We start from the raw sequence: 17,292 nt of genomic DNA, 5'->3' as shown, positions 1-17,292 counted from the left end.
GCTACTAGCTTTGTGACTGCTAGCTTTGACCAACAGCGTGCAACTAAATTGACTTTGTTAGAATTCCAAGTCTAGAGTTCAAAAAGCTTTGTACCTTCTGCTTTTGCCCACTTGCTATCCTTAGAACACCATATGAAGATACCAGGCTTGGTTCTTCAGGGTTGAGAGACCATGTAAAAACAAGGCCCAACTGAACTGCACCAACTATCATAAATGGAAGTGGGGCCATATCGGTCCTTTCAGCCCCACTTGAGCTCCTGATGACTTCAGCCATATAAGTGACTCCAAAGACATCCCAGAAGATTTTCTGGGTGATGCCAGCCCAATCCAAATTGCTAAATCACAGCATCATGAGTAAAGAAAAATGGTTATTCTTTTAAGCCATTGATTTTAAGGTATTGTATGGCATAGTTGAGTTAACCAAAACACACAAATATATAAATGGACATGTATGCCTCTATACACACACACACACACACACACACACACACACACGCACGCACGCACACACACACACACACATACACATAACACAATGTTTGTAAATAAATAGAATATCTGGACAGAAATGCAGGAAATGCATAACGGTAGTGCCTCCAGGAAGGGGAAAGTTTGGGTAGGGGACAAGAGGAGGAGGCAGACCTAGAATGTTATTTGTTTTAATGTGTACACTTTTTAAATTTTTCATATTTTGTGTCATGTGTGTATATTATCTACTAAAAATAAAATAATTAAATTAACTCACCACGGTATTAAGATATCAAACATTAGGATATATTGGCAAATTATTTTTTCATTTTGGTAGAGGACACTTTAACAAAAAAAAGGAGCTGGCAGACAATACTGGAGAGGAAATACTGTAGTGGAAATAGTAGGATTAGTTTCTGAAGTCTTTTAATCCTGAAAACTCACAAAATATTATCAGAAAGTATGTCAGCAGTGTGCTTATTAATGAGGATCCAAGCAGTTTCTTCAAAACACTCAGTGATATTTTGAGGATGGACTGATAAAGTGGATGAAAAAATGTTAAAACATCTTACAGTCTTTTAACAGTCTCTGTCAAAAAAAGCAACAAAAACTAAAAGCCACAAAATAATGCAAAACAATAAAAACAAACCTTTACTTTGTTATTTAATTTTTTATATTGCTTATTAGAATAATACACGTGTATTTTTTAGCACAAAGTGAACAATTTATAAAAAACAAAGTGTGTGTGTGTGTGTGTGTGTGTGTGTGTGTGTGTGTGTGTGTGCCAGATTATTAATTAGGAAGAAGGTCTGTATTAAAGACTTTCATTGTGAGACGCTGCCTAATGGGCGTTGGAAAAACTAGACAATACTACCTTTGGAAAACTTACTAGTGATTAGTAGAATAAGGACAGAGAATAATTCCAAGTTCAGGGAGTGAAATATATCTGTATCATTCAGCTAATTAGATAAATTCTATTTAAAATGGCAAAAAGTGAATTTTTAAAATTCTTCAAAATCTTCTTTACAGAGGAAAAATAAGTTATGTTAAATGTCTCACACACACACACACACAAAACCTTGGTTTTGTTATGAAAATAGCAAATGTTCCCTGGGAGCAAAATGTTCCCAGGAGGGCATGTTTTATTATTTGAAACTGTATTTATAACAGTCATAGATCTGTAAACTGTGCTGGTCGCTGAAAAACAGAATTTTAATAAATGACAGAATTACATTGTTACAGTCGTTTTTATGTTAAAATGTCACAAAAATTGATACAATTATAAAAAGCGACACAGTGAATTAAAAAAAAATAATGAAACTACATAACTAATGTCTTAAGTACCTGCTATAGTGGTGACATTTTATGTTCATTATCTCTAATCCTCGAACCTGAAAATGCACACAGGCTGTAGCAATCCCTATTCTGGTTATATGCTACCCTTGCCATTCAAAGTGAGGTCCTTGGACTAGAAGCAGACCCGTCACCTGGGAGTTGGTTACAAATGAAGCCTCTCAAGCTCCACCCCTGAAATTGAATCAGAGTTTCGCAAGATCCCCTGGTGACTTCTATTAACATTAACAGTTAAGAAGCACTGTCCTAGAGAATCTTTGACATACCTTTCAAGCATATATATGCACATCTCATTTTATTCATCTGTTTTCTTACAAAATATATTCATTTATTCTTAAAGAGACAAATAGAAAAACAACACAATCGTCATTTTGTAAGAAAACAGATGAATAAAATGAGATGTGCTTATATGATAAAATACATAGCAATTAAAATGCATGAACTAGATCTAGTCTCAACATTGAAGGTTTACAATATTGAATAAAACACCATGTTAAGTACCATATGACAACATTCATATAAATTAAAAATAAAGCACTATACTGTACACAAGTAGAAATATATAGATAAAAAAAATATACAACCAAAGATGTGTCAGTGAATTTATGTCTGGGAAGGGAGAAAAAAAGGGGATAGAAACTTGAAAGAGAGGGTAAGTAACTTCAACTGCATTATTGCTGTTTTTATTTCTTAAAAATAAGAAAATATTGAGAGACGTCATCGTCATTCTTTTCTGTTTACTGGAAGTATTGTTATGTTTTTCACTCTTTTAAATATAGTTTTAATTAAAAAATACAAATATAAAAAATTGGTCAAAGAACAGAAGAAAATTCACAGAAAAAGAAATATGAAAACTGCTAAGCATATAAAAAGCTACTCAATTTGCGTAGTTAAATAGATATACATTAATGAAATATATTTTTTTTATTAACTAGGCTGGCAAAAAAAATCTTTTGGTAAATAGTTTCTGGTAAATTAAATAAGACAGACTCTTGTTTTATGTGTTTGTGGCTATCTGCTGTTTGTGGCAATGTAAATCTGTGAAGTTTTAAGTTTTGTTTATATTAAGATTTTTTTCTTTCTTTTTATAAATTGGAGGCTGTTAGGGAACAATGTGATTTCCAGGACCCATCAGCTCCAAGTCAAGTTGTTGTTTTCAATCTAGTTGTGGAGGGCGCAGCTCACTGGCCCTTGTGGGAATCGAACCTGTGACCTTGGTGTTATGAGCACTGTGCTCCAACGACTGAGCTAATTGTCAGCCCTATCAAGATTTCTTAGTGTGTAAAATTCATTGCCTCAGCAATTCCAATTTCAGGGATGCAGTATTCAGAAACTAACATTTGTGTGCAAAGATTTGTGTTCAATAATGTTGATTACAACATTGTTAATAATAAGAAAAACTAAAAGAATATAAAACTAGAATAAAAGTGATTGGTATACATCATAGGGAATTCATTGAACTATGGTAGATACATTAATACTCTGAAGTGTAGGAGTGGTCAAAGATACGGGAGACTTTAATTTTTACTTTATAAATTTATTCAATAAGAATAGTTTTATTGCTTTTGCACAAAAAAATTACCATTTGTCAAAATATACATAGGTCTTTTCATTTCGTCTCATATAATATAAACAATATTTTCATAATACACTTCTTTTAAGTCAGGGCATCACTCTCTCATTTCTCCTCATGTGAATGAGCACAGAGTACCTCATTGTTGCTGTCACAGAAAAACCATGAAAGAAGACTGTTTTATTTGATATGTATAAGATTCTGAGGATGTAGTTAAATAGAAATTCTACTGTTTCTTTGTAATTCTTCTCCATTTAAAATATGTAAAACCATTGTAGATATGGCTAGTTCTTCGTTGTTGACAGTGAGGGAAGTGAGAACATGGCCAAGGTTCAGAGTTTCATGTAGGTCGTGGATTTTATGAGAAAGTATAGTCATTGTATTGAGGAATTCAATAGCTTATGCATTTTCAAGCCTCATTAATGTTTAAATTTTATGATTTATTTAACTTTTAAATCCTCATTAATAGTTAAGAATTATGATTTATTTAAATTGATAAAATTTCATTAGATTTTAAAATTTAACATTAATCAAATTAAATCTACGTCATTAAATCCAGTGTTATTGGAGAAGGATCATGAAGTGTCAGGGATGGAGATGAGGGATGTATACATTCCAGCATATTTATAGATATGTACATATCTATATAGAGAGGGGGTGCCAACAAAATGTATACAAGTGGAAATTTGGTCAACACTGCTCAAGCAGTAGTTCGCCATCATCAGAAGTGTCCGGATGCTGATGGTAACCACTTTGAGCACCTCTTGTAATTGCAGAAGCCAAACGTGACTTGTATTCATCTTTTGTTATTGGTACATATTGAGTATTACAATTTCAATACAGTTTTCCTTTTTTAAAATGTATATACATTTTTGGCACCCTCAGTGGGGTGTGTGTGTGTGTGCGTGTGTGTATGTAGTTTTTTGGGGTTTTTTTGTATTCAAAAAGAGCATTGACTACAATCATTAATTCTTTCATATAAATGTACTTGAAAGTATCAATTTCTAAAATGCAGAGGCCAGGTTTGCTTATTTAATTTTTTTTCTGCAACTGTCCTAAAATGTTATAGCCAAGTGCTTAACAAATTATTTTATTGATGACTGCTAAATTTAGGTAATACGCATATGTACACATCCAGATATGGATGTAAATTTGCCTTTTAAAAATTATGATGTTAGGCTGTTATCCTAATGTTTATGTGTATTATATGTGGTTCTTTAAGTACTGAGTAATAATTGCAGCTTGTTATAGCCAGAATTCTTTTCTTTCACAGGGTAGAGAATGAAATGGTATGGTTTCTTTCCTATATTATTCCAGTTTGCTGACAAATAAATAGAAAGTGTTACCAACTTCAGTTTCAGGTTCTTAGTGATGACGATTTCTCTTCATGTAATAAAAGATAATTTTTGTGAGTTTATCTCTTTTATTCTGTTGCCACTGACCTGGCCACAAAAAAAACACAATTTCATAGAGCATTTTCTTAGACAGTACCTCCAGAAATGTCATTACAGCACTAGAGAATTGGCATTTTCTGGGCCAAGATGTCATTCCTAATAATACTGTGTCTGAAGAAGTAGAGCTCAGAGAAATAGCGAGCAGGGTGGTGAAGGACCGGTTTGCCTCATCTGTAAATAACAGTGATTTGTGGGGTGATGATCTCACCAACAGGGCTGCTGTCCTCCTCCTCATTGGGGTATTGTGCAGTGCAGATTAAGGCTGTCAAGGAGCACAAAGGGAACCCAGAGTGAGGAAGGAAAGCTCCCTGTTTTATTTCACATTTTAGTATATTTTTTATTATTTTTTCTTAGTTGCTTTGTATATTTAATGTATTTTTTAAATTAGTTTCAGATGTAGAAAACAATGTAATAGTTAGACACTTATCATTTATATCCCTCACACAGTGATAACCCTCCTCCCCCCATATTTCCCATTTTAAAGTCATTTATGACTGAACCCTAGCTCTCTCCATTGCAGAAGGTAGAGATCTGGTTGTGATGGAACTCTTCTCACCTCTTCCTGCTAAGTACTATTCTCTGTGCAGAGTTCTGCTCACTCTGTAATTCAACCGGAAACTATTTATGGGGGTATGGTTAGGTAATGGTGGAAGAGTCCTGGCCCATATTAAGGTGGAGATTTAGTACCTTACACTATGGTTGAGAATGCTAAGCTTTGGGGATATTTTCCTCAGTCATTGAACCAGAAAGAGATTGAGTTTATTTAAGTGTTCCCTGGGTAAAATTGTCAAAAGGATAACGTCTATGCTTCTTTTGATTCACGTTAGATAGAACCTATAGTAGCACCACACTCGTTATCACATAGCATTTTCTGAAGAGATGAAACTGTAAATGAGGATCTCTATCTCTATCTATCTCTATCTCTCTCTATCTCTATGTCATCTATATCTTCTATATCTATATATCTATATATATTTATACACACACGTATCATCAAAATGTGTAATTTCAGAGGATTTAGGGATATAGCAAAATGGGCCCACTACGTAATCATTTCTATAGTTCTTATTAGAAAGAATGCCAGAGTTATGAGTATATACAAGCTTTTTGCCAAGGTAAATGTGCTCCCCAAAAAGATAATTTTCTGTATTTCTCTATCTATCTCTAAAGATTCATATAAATTTCATCTCCTCCTTAGAAAAATAATGTCACTCCATGTCTTCTATTTAGAATCAATAATGACCCTTTCAAATTCTCTCTCCATTTTTTTTTTTTTTTTAGATGAAGAAGTTAGGAAGGTTCATTAAATTTGTCTCTCAAATGGCAGATCCAGGACTTAATTCAAACCATTTGGTGTCAAACCCATGCTTTTTGTTAATACTATATGGCCTCTTATCTTCTTTTCAATTATAAGTACTAGTAAATCCAAGTTAAAGTAACTTGAACAAGGGTTATTTCCTAGTTTAAAAAAAAAAGAAATCCCTAAAAACTCCAGAGGCAGTGTGTTAGGTATCACTACTAGTTCGATATCGAATTTCCCTGTTTCTAGCTTTGTCTGAAACTGACAGTGAACATAGACCATGCTCTACCTGGAACTCCCACCATAACAGTCCAAAGTGTTCCATAACTGCGTTGGTCTCAATGGGCCTTTCCAAAATGATATCCCCTGATTCAACTACTTGTCTTGTCTGCTTATACTAGACAGAGTAGGAGCAGGTCCAGGAACACACACCCTGTCCATATATCTCCACTTAAAAAGATCCTGGCATTGCTCTGTCCAAACTTAATTCTACTTGTTCTTATCATCAAGACCAACTTTTTCATCAAAGCTTTATATGTTTACCCTTAGTCCATTTAGATGACTTTTTATAGATTTTGTGGGTTGTATGTTATTTAAGTATCCAAAGTCAAATCAGGGCTTAGACTACTTTAAAGAAAATTAGCAGAGAATGTGTGTGTCAATCATCCTGTCTTACCTAACTCTTCTAAGAATTTATCAGGGATAATAATAATAGTAGCTAACATTTAATGTGCATTAGCTGACAGCCACTGTTTAAGTTTTTGCATGCATGAACATATTTAATCCACAGGAAAACCACATGAGCTATGCACTTACATCATCAGTATTTCTCAAATAAAGAAATTAAGGCAATGAGAGGATGAACTACTTGCAAAGGCCGTGGAGTTAGTAAATGCAGAGCCAAGATCTGAATCCATATATAAACATCATACTGTATTGTCTAAAGAGTGTGATTCTTTAAAAAGATTACAGTATAATGTTTGTTTACCTAACAGGTAAAAATCAGGATGAAAAAGAACTTAAAATAACTCTAAAGCCATTTTAGAATGAAGTAGGACAAGAAGACTTAGGGAAGACATGATAAAGAGAAAATTTAGAGTAGATGTCTTTGCTGTCTTCAAGTATTATGCAGGCTGTCAAATAAGAGAAGTATTCACTTATCTTGAATAGCCCTCAATGACTAGAATTAGAAGCATTAGGCACACATTTTCACCTAACTATAAGAAAACTATTTCTACCTGTCAGAGATGTCTAAAAATAATTTCAAAGAAGCTTTTGTGAGAGGACACATTTCCCATATCTGGAAGTTTCCCCATGTTAGATTGGTTGACATCTTCTGGCAAGAATTTTGTCAGTGGGATTCAAATATCAGAAACTAGTTAAAACACACATATGTTAAAGGACCTAAACATTCCATGAATTCTCAGGATGTTGTTCTTTCTGACTGCTGGGACTAGGAGGTAATGTAACACCATGGTTATATCGGGGATGGAAAGAAGAGAAGTGAAGTAAGAAAATAGAAAATACAAAGGGAAATGCAGGTAGGTAGGTGATGCCTAGGATATGAGTAAAAACGATACACTATGTCATCTAGATATGTGCCCAGTAAGGCCCCACTAGGCAGGGTAACTAAGGCAGAGAGAGTTGAGCCACCCAGATAGCCTTTCTCTGACCTTTCAAATGTTCACATGTTTAATGGTGGTTTAGGGTTGGCTTTAGCTCGGTTGTTATATTTTCCTTTGAGACAGCTTTTTCCTCTTTAGTTAGGAAGGCAGAGCTTTGACTTTGTTGTGGAGAAAAGCTATTAAAAGAAAATTGTGGTATATGAAATGGAGACACTTTTTTGATCATATTTCAAAGGATTTGAAGGGAAAGACGAGAAAATCAATAAATGCATGGATTCCTTTACACTTTAAAAAGACAATCCTTTCCTTTCTGAAGTCTGTTTCTGGGTGTTCCTGCTGTGAAATCAGCCCATAACACCCAGATTTAATGAAAATTTACTTGGTGAAAGGATAAAATAGTAAACAGAACAGTGAAGAGTTCAGATGCTTGTTTCCCTTTCTATCTTTTGACAAGTGATAATACCTGCAACATAAACCATGTAATTTTTCAATCTGATTATTTATTTATTTATTTACTTATTTATTTATTTACTTATTTATTTCTTAGAGGAAGTTTGGCATTCGCTTTCAATCCTGAAGTGTAGAATCAAGTTCTTTTCACTTACCGTAATCCCCATAATATTTTTCGGATTTCTGTATACGACAAAAAAAATTTGTCTATGACACAGGAACTTTTTTCTCATTGCTACTTTGGCTAACAAAACCATAAAGCAAATGTGGTTATGCATAATATTTTAGCAAAGAAAAAGTCACAATAACAATAAAATCCCTAGCAATGTGTGAGGGCAGATCTCTAGTTTAGATGCTTTGGTGGATTATTCTAAAAAGCAACCCATCTTGAAAATAGAGAATATTCTTTGCTTGATGGAATTTTTGTCCAAACTAAATCCTTTCCAAATCCTACTCTCTTCAATAAGTATGAAAAGAAAAGCTCTACGTCCTGTGATTACTGCTTGAAACAGGAAATTTCATCTTTATTCATCTACATCTTTTGATTCTTGCTGGGAATACTAGAACCTCTCTCTCTCTCTCTCTCTCTCTCTCTCTCTCTCTCTCTGGTACAAACTGAACCCGAGAATCCTAAATCAGCCCAGGTTAGGGCATCTGCAACCTAACATTCTCAGAAACACTGTCTTCCCTACTCACTCAATTCAATCTGTCTCGGAATTTACTTAAGCAGTTGGTCAATTATCTTTTAAATTCTGAAAACACAAAGGTCTTCTGAACTCCTTTCCTAGATAATTGGGCTACTTACTCTCAATCCATTCTTCCAAGGAAAGCTATTCTCACAGATACCAAGATGATTTATTTCTAATCCATAATATGTAGTTCATGGCCCTGCTCTCATCAAGTTAAAAAAGAAATGAATCATTGACAGATACTTCAAATGAAAGCTGTTTTAGTCTCTGATAAAGGGATAAAATAAATATAGTCCCTATACTTAGTTCACCTTATGATTAGTTTTCACAATATCTCTTGGGGCTAGTGTATTATTAACATCTGTATAATGTTTTGTTTTTCTAGAGCTTGAGTTAAAGAAGACTGGGGACAAAATGATTTCTAAAGCAAAGGAATGTGGAATTAGAAAAGTAAAATGACCCCCTAAAAGTCATATCAAAAGTTCTGGTCCAGGTCCATTTTCAATTTGTCTTTAAACTGTCTAACAGACAAGGACCTGCAAAATGCCAACTGCATTCCAGGAAGTGTTATTCCAATTGAGAGCTTTAAAGAGATCTGTAAATTTTTTGCTCTTAGATTTCATGTTCAAAACTTTTTTGTTTGAAGAATGGTGAAAGGAAAAAGAAAATATGTACTTGTATTTCACATATGTACAATATATACTATCTCTAGCCCGAGGTTTGTCTTTATTTGCAAGGTCGCTTGCTTGCTTTATGAGTTGTCTAAGCTTCCTCTTCTCAGTCACTGAAATGAATACCTTTGTAGAAACCCAATAATCTTGGCACTGAAAGGAGGTAACATAGTGTCCTAAGGATAGAAAAGTTATAGAAAATAAAAATGCTATACTCTTTATGGCAGGCATCTGAGGTGGCCTTTAGTGGGCTGGGGGAAATGCTTTTCCTCCATAGAATGTCAAGTTAATGCCATAATATAGTGTTGATCAACTTCGTGAGTTGCTCCATTTTGAAAGTCATGTCTTCAAAAAAAAATCTCAGGGGAGGGTAAAGCAAAACTGTTTTTGGGGTGAAAATATATTAATTTTCTAGTCTAAATTTCTGACTGTTATCTGTATAATTACTAGTTTGACTTAACATCAGTGTACAGGCAATTCTTTCAAATAGTTTTTTTTTTTTTTTTCGTTAAATTGTGACAGCTGCTTGGATTTTGACAGACATCCAGTGAAGTGTTTCCGATGCAATATGACAGTGACAGCCATGACATTAATTGCATCTTTTGTTGGAAAATACCACATGTAACATTTCAAACAGAATTTAAACACCACGATAACTATTCATTTATTTCACTTTGCAACAGAAGTCTGAAATATTGGCCTTCATTTTGTCTTCCTCAGTTTCATAATTGGCCATTTCAACTATATGCACTGATTGCAATTGCAAGCACTATCAGTTAACTAGACAGTCTAATCAAGTATGTCTGTAGTCAATAGCATATTATACCCAATTCATTTAAAGAGAAGATGTTGAGTTATAAATTGTATTTTATTGTAAGAATACAATTAATTTCAGAAACAAACAAGTTAGTATCATTTTCCCTGGAAAGTGATAAAATATGTGACATAACTTCAGGTCTGGAGACATTGATATGAATGAGTATAAAATAATGTAAATTAATCTCTTCAACTGGAATTAGAGTTTCTTGAGTTCTCTGTTGCCTCCTTTTTTTTTTTTGATAGGAACATCTTATTTAGCTCAAATTGCAACAGTGTTATGGCTAAATTATTGCATTATATGCACTCATGTATTCATTCATATATTGATTTAACAAATATTTCTAAATCTATTCAGTGCCTGGCACAGTGCTGAGCAAAACAATAATTGGTTGCTGCCTTCACCAGGGTTGCCTTATATCAAACATTGCTTGAAAATAATTTATAGTATCATCAAGTGACCCATGTTTTCTTGCACCTGTAATCAGTTTTACCAGTTTGGACCCTTATCTAGAATCACAGGTTCAAATTTTACCTTGGAAGCACTGTAATAATTTTTATCATAATTCCCTTTGTCATGGGTTCAAGTTGTACTTCTCGCCTACCTATAGCTTATGAGTGGTTTTTTTTCCCCCTTTTTTAAAAATCCATATCCATTTATAAGGTAACAATGCCAACCTTAAGAAAATCTTTTAAAAATATTTATTTATTTATTTAAATTTTTAAATTAGAGTTGGCATTCAATGTTACTTTATATTATTTCGGTGTATAGCATAGTGGTTAGACATTTATATAATTTATGAAGTAATCCCCACCGTAAGTCTAGTACTCACCTGGTGCAACACATAGTTATTACAATATTATTGACTGTATTTCCTATGCTGTACGTTACATTTCTGGACTATTTTGTAACTATCAATTTGTACTTCTTAATTCTTTCACCTTTTTCACCCAGCACTCCAACCCCCTAAAAATGTTTTTAAAATAATTAAAAATTAGGAAATTAAAATATCCCTGTCCATTTTCTAATTTGTTATTGTCATGGCAGTGCACAGAAAAAAAACAATGCACATAGCAATCATTTAGGCTGACTGCAGACAATACTTTCACTGAAACTACCATTGTTTTTTGAGTTTAGTAGTGATTTCATAATAGCTGTTTCCACACTGATAATGTCAGTGCATTTACCAGATTTGTATTCATATTATTGCAGTTTTCTAAAATTATTTGGTACCAGCAATGGATGCCATCCAATTCATTGGAAACACTAGCCAAAATATAAAAGTCCAATTTCTAGTATCGATGCGCCACTGGAAAAAGAGACATTTAGAAATGTTTAAGAGTACATTGATTATCAGATGTTATTAAGGTATCTAAGGGACTAAGGTGTTCTTAATTTGCTCTTCAGAATCTTGCGACATTAATCAATACTAAATCAAATGATGCATTATTTACTTGATTATATAAAATGTTATCATAGGCTGTTCAGAAAACATGCTTTCAGTCTTGACTCGTTACTTAAATATAAGTGATTTTCAAGGTTCTGTCACCGTCCTATTTTTTTCTTTACACTTGTCTTGAGTGAATTTGTCTATTCTTGTTACTTCAATTATTTTACTGGGTCTCAAATTTAGACCTCTTTCCTAAAAACAACTTCTAATGATTTGTTCTATATGCTTGCATTTTCTCTTTTTTTATTATAACATCTTCAAAATTTAACAGCTCCCCCAAGTTCTGTTCAATACCATCTCGTGTTTCTCAAATTGTTGTCCCTTTCAGTTAGTTAGTATAAAATATCAGGAATGGCTTTATTTATCCCCTCATCCTAACCTCCATCGCTAAGTTACCAAGATGGGCAAGTGTTTCTATCTTCTCTCATTAGGTGTTCTGCTTTTCATTCCTACTGCCATTTCTTTACTTCAGGCCACATTGTTTCCACACACCCATTTGCCTATTAAAATGGCTTTCCAACATACCCTTTCTCAGAGTTCTCTTTAGAAAACACAGAATTGGTTCTGTCCCTCTACTGCTAGCAGATCTTCACTATCTTACCACTCTAGGTTCCTAAGCCTGACATTTAAGGTCCTCTACACATCTCCATCTCCTCCTTATTTGTTTTCCTGCTTCTGTCCACCCCACTTCCAAACCAGTTTCCACATACACCAGAGGGATATATTTAGAATGTAAATCAGAGCATGTTCCACTACTGCTTATAAAAACAATGTTATAAACTTCTCATTGATCTTAGATTACAATCCACCCTCTATACCCCCACGGAAGAGCTATGTGTGATCCATTCCTGACTACCCGACTACTTTACTAACTGCTATTTGTGCCACTTTATGCTTTGCTTGCTATGTTCTGGAAAAACTGTCCTTGATAATCAAGAGTACCTGGATAAAAAGGTATTTTTTAAGTACTATCTGGGATGGCACAGAAAGTAATGTGCCTTACCAACTTGAAAAAAAATACATATATGGTAGGAGAAAATTACACGGAGAATAATTGCTATAGTTCCTATTACACTAATGAAACCAAAGCCATTGTTATCAGTAGGACTTTTCATTAGTATGCTATTTTATCATAGAAGTCTGAAAATAGATGAGTTTTGATTTTTTACATAATTCATGAGTTTGTATGGATGTATAATACAACTTCACTTATGTGAACATAGTCAAGCCATTATAATTGTACACAGATTGTTTCTATACTTAGTGTGAGTGTGCTTCTGGAAAAAAAGCCAGACTTTTCACAATTCTAGCATATTTTAAAGTACTCATCTTAACTTAGTTTACTTTAAAAATTATCCCACTCAAGTCATTTTCAGTACTATTTTTTTGTCTTGTTTTTCTGTCTGGTTCACCATCATCAGGACACCAGTCTCATTACATTACATTCATAGACACAATTCCTTGTTTCTTAATTTAATATTTACTGAAGACCTGTTGACATGTAAATAACTGTAAATTATGTGCAATACAGAAAGATGAGTAAGAAAATCTGAGTTGCTGCAGCTGGGTTTGGAGATTCCAAAAACGCTAGTAGCTGTCTTCTCTCATATACTCACAGTCTTCTTTTAACTGTTTTATTTCCTCTCCTCCCCAAATTGGAAAACTTAGGAGGTCTTCTAATGAACTGAAGTAGAGTCAAAGGACAATAGGTTCAGAAGGTGGATTAAATCGGGGGCTTGAATAAAATCTTTATGCAGGAAGTATATATTGACCCTCAAGAAATTTTTGTTGCATTATTTCTTTGTGTATATGTTTTATTAGCTGTCAAAAGACTTTATGTGTCTTAAATAGATTTACTAAAAGGTTTATCATTTGTATGTGTTGGGACCAGGACTGAAATTAAAGGCCTGGCTGGTTATGTCCTGAAGCATTAATGAAGGGCTTACAGAATAAAAACCACTTGCCTGCAGATCCATAAGTTTTCACATCATGGTATAATATTATCTAAAAAACACATTTTTAAATTAACTAAACATCTTTTTTTATTATTTCATCAATAATAAACATTTACTAGATTTTATAAGCTGAGTTGTCAGATGACAATTTGTGTTTTTTATGGTAATATTGGCAACTTTGTGTCAAAATCAAATTAAGAATTTGCCAATGGGGGATTGTATTTGATTTGAAATAATTTATAATCTAAATTCATATTTTTGAAGAGTTTCCTTCAGGAGAATATATAATCATCCCCTTAGTTTTCTAGGATCAACTCCTTTAACTTTCAAAACTCTCCACTTCATCTATTTATTCATTTTTTATAATTAAAATACTGAAAATTTTACAGGAAACTGTCTGTTTTTACACTCATGTGAGCTGTGTTTTTGGATGGTTTAGGAACAGAGAATTAAATCTGCATGAAATCATCACATTTCTCCAGATGTCACCATGAAATTGATATTTTCCCGTGAAAATTTCCATGAAATTACCAAAATTATTGCATCTTTGTCTCTGGATATCTTGCTTGGAAATACAAAAGAGACTGAGTCAATCTTTCTGTACCTCAGTTCCTGGTTTTGCTAATTGTTCATGAATCTGTTAATTAAGCACTAGGAGAAAAATGTATATTATTTATATAAAAAAATTTAGGTGAGTCTTATTTAACGTCTAAATGTAACAATCAAAGAACTCTAACTTCTATTTCCAATGAATGACAGACTGTGGCAAACATAAGTTGTTCATTTTTGCTGGTTTCACAATTACTGGTAATCACTGTAGCCAAATAATTCATTTTTTTAATATGCATTATCATTAAGATTGGCTAAATTGATGAATTAACAATAATGGAGGCTATTCTTGCTTACTGTCTACGGAAATACCCTTTCACTCACACATATATTTCTCCTTCTTTTAAAGTTGGTATGGGGGATCTTTAAATATAATTTTGCCCTTTCCATTTTATGATTATATGTTCCCACAATTTTAATGTTATGTTTGGATATATGACTTGCATTACCTCTCTTACAAGATGATTATGGCTTCCTTCTCTACTGACAGCACACTTGATATATGATTTGCCTGATGTGAGTAAAGGGACTTTGTGCCACTTGTAAGTACATACTTTATGAGTCATTGTATAGCTCTGCCATGATGTCTTTTAATTCTTTCCTAAAGCTGGCAATTCTTTAGATAGAGGCTGCTCCTTTATTCCTGAGTCGTGAAATAAAGAGGAAAGAAGCTTAGTTATAGCCAACCCTTAATAAATATGTGACATGAGTAAGAAATAATAATTTATTCTTTTGAGGTAAATCCACTGAGAAGGTGAATTTGTTTGTTACTGCAGCAAAACTTACCCAAAGTTGACTAATAGAATAAGCAAATCTAATTTAAAATTCATCCAACCTCTTGAAATAAGAAGAAGGCCATTTGTTAATATTTATTTTCTAATTTTTTTGAATTAAAATGCTAGACAGACATGTTATATTCATCCAACTTATTTCTGACAATTGCTCTTGACATACAATATCAAAATTAATCTAATTGATAAAATATAACAGAATCAACAGAAAAATATGTTTTAGCATTTTATTTCATTTAGAATATTTATAAAATCCCAGCTTATCATCCTGGAGTAAGCAAATCTATGGTTAACTCTTTTAATAATGTATCTACTTTTTATAGTGTATTCTTATAGAGGAAAAAATATAGATCTAATACCAACTATTTTACCTTAAAACACCTAGTCTCTAAATTATGTATTTATTTGCTTATTTAATAAATAATCCAACAAATATTTATTTGCTGCCTACTACTATAATAGTATGTTAATATTATTGAGTATTAACTTTATGCCAGGAACTGCTCTAAGCACTTTTACCTTCATTGACTCAATTTAATCCTAAAGTGGATACTATTATTATCTCCATTTTACAGTTGAGTAACATTTTACAGAAAGGTGTGGGAAGATTTGGCAAGTTGCACTATACACAGTAGAATGACGATTTAGGCACAGTCTGGCCCTAGCAAACACACTGTTCTTAAACACTAGCTATACTGCCTTTCATACTGGCATGCTGTTTTTATTTGTCAGTCGTTATTTTAGATTCTGGTAATGTAGTAATGAAAAAGATGGTTAAGAGCCTGTTGCAATGGAGCTACAATAAATAAGAAAATACTATTATGTTTAATTTGTGATATATGCTCTAAAGAATAAAGGAAGGAGGGTGAAAGAGATGACTGAGAAGGAGCAATGTGTGGGGAAAAAGGAGAGCCAGGGAAGTATGATACATAGAAAACAATGAAAAAGATTTTTCAAAAAGAATGAAGTGTAACGGTGTCACATATTGATGAGTATTCAATGGTCTTTGATTTTGGCAACATAAGAATCTTTGATGAGGTTGGAAAGGGTGGTTTCAGTGGATGTGTGTGTATAAAATCCTGATAAAGGTAGATTAAAGAAATAAAGAGAAGTTTTTCTGTACTTCAGAGTACTTGATACACTGAATAAGAATTTCCCTCAAAACAATAATTACAGTACATAAACAACAAAAAAAAATTAAAAAATAAAACTTTTAAATAAAATTTGGATAGAAATTTAATAAATTTCTTACTGAAGAAAATGAAGAATCTCAAAAGGCAAAGATAAAAAGAGTTTGGTGCTGGGAGAATTGGATAGCCACGTGCAAAAGAATGAAACTGGACTGTTGTTGCCATGTACCAAAATTAATTCAAAATGGATCAAAGACTTAAGCATAAGACCTGACACAATAAACTGCATAGAAGAAAACATAGGTACTAAACTTATGGACCTTGGGTTCAAAGAGCATTTTATGAATTTGACTCCAAAGGCAATGGAAGTAAAAGCTAAAATAAATGAATGGGACTATATGAAACTTAAAAGCTTCTGCACAGCAAAAGAAACCATTGATAAAATAAAAAGGCAACCAATTGAATGGGAGAAGATTTTTGCAAACAGTGCCTCCGATAAGGGGCTAATATCCAAAATATACAAGGAACTCATGCAACTCAACAACAAAAAAACAAACAACCCAATTGAAAAATGGGCAGAGGACCTGAAGAGACATTTCTCCAAAGAGGGCATACAAATGGCAAACAGACATATGAAAAAATGCTCAACATCGCTAATCATCAGAGAAATGCAAATGAAAACCACAATGAGATATCACCTCACCCCAGTCAGAATGGCTATCATCAACAAGACAAATAGTAACAAGTGTTGGAGAGGCTGTGGAGAAAAAGAAACCCTCATACACTGTTGGTGGGAATGCAGACTGGTGCAGCCGTTATGGAAGGCAGTGAGGAGGTTCCTCAAAAAATTATGAATTGGGGCCAGCCTGGTGGCTCAGGTGGTTAGAGCTCCGTGCTCCTAACTCCGAAGGCTGCCGGTTCAATTCCCACATGGGACAGTGGGCTCTCAACAACAAC

This window comes from Rhinolophus hipposideros, assembly GCF_964194185.1.
Source record: "Rhinolophus hipposideros genome assembly, chromosome: 18".
Classification (NCBI taxonomy): domain Eukaryota; kingdom Metazoa; phylum Chordata; class Mammalia; order Chiroptera; family Rhinolophidae; genus Rhinolophus; species Rhinolophus hipposideros.
Note: the sequence above shows the minus strand (reverse complement) of the source record.